The 496-nt window shown below is 65.7% G+C and overlaps 1 protein-coding gene across 8 annotated transcripts in view; it reads left to right on the top strand.

Moving 5' to 3' along the window:
- Positions 1–496, top strand: part of LOC121660498 (Fc receptor-like protein 4) — a 5,875-nt gene that overhangs the window by 440 nt on the left and 4,939 nt on the right. The window lies entirely within an intron of this gene.

Here is a 496-nt window from a genome sequence, read left to right as displayed (position 1 = left end):
GACAGGGACAGGGACCCCCAGGGCTGTGTCACCCCTGGGACAGGGACACCCCCGGGCCATGTCACCCCCTCCGCCCCCAGAACTGTCCCCCAGTGTCCCCCCCGGGCAGTGTCACTCCCAAGGGAAGTCCCTCCCCAGTGACAAAAAAGGGGAACAAAGAGAGGAAAAAAGCCCCGAACTGTCAAAGTTTGGGGAGCCCCAAAAAAGGGGGGGGGGGAAGGGAAAGCAGGGCCCTCCCTGCTCAGCTGGAGGGACTTTGCTGTCACTGGGGAGGGGACAGGGGGACACTGGGCCTTTGGGACCCCCACACCACCCGTGGGGACCCCCACCCTTGGCTCCAACATCCCCTGGGACCCCCCAGTCCTGGGACCCCCATGTCCCCACCATGTCCCCATCACCCCCGTGTCTCTGCTGTGTCCCCACCGTGTCCCACCCTGTCCCACTGTGTCCCACTGTGTCCCACCGTGTCCTTGCTGTGTCCCCACCGTGTCCCACC

The sequence above is a fragment of the Corvus kubaryi genome, unplaced genomic scaffold, assembly GCF_017639235.1.
Source record: "Corvus kubaryi isolate FWS band 111438036 unplaced genomic scaffold, C.kubaryi_AGA036_p1.0 36334, whole genome shotgun sequence".
NCBI classification, from domain to species: Eukaryota; Metazoa; Chordata; class Aves; order Passeriformes; family Corvidae; genus Corvus; species Corvus kubaryi.
The sequence above is the reverse complement of the archived record's forward strand: the minus strand, read 5'-3'. Positions and strand labels throughout refer to the sequence as shown.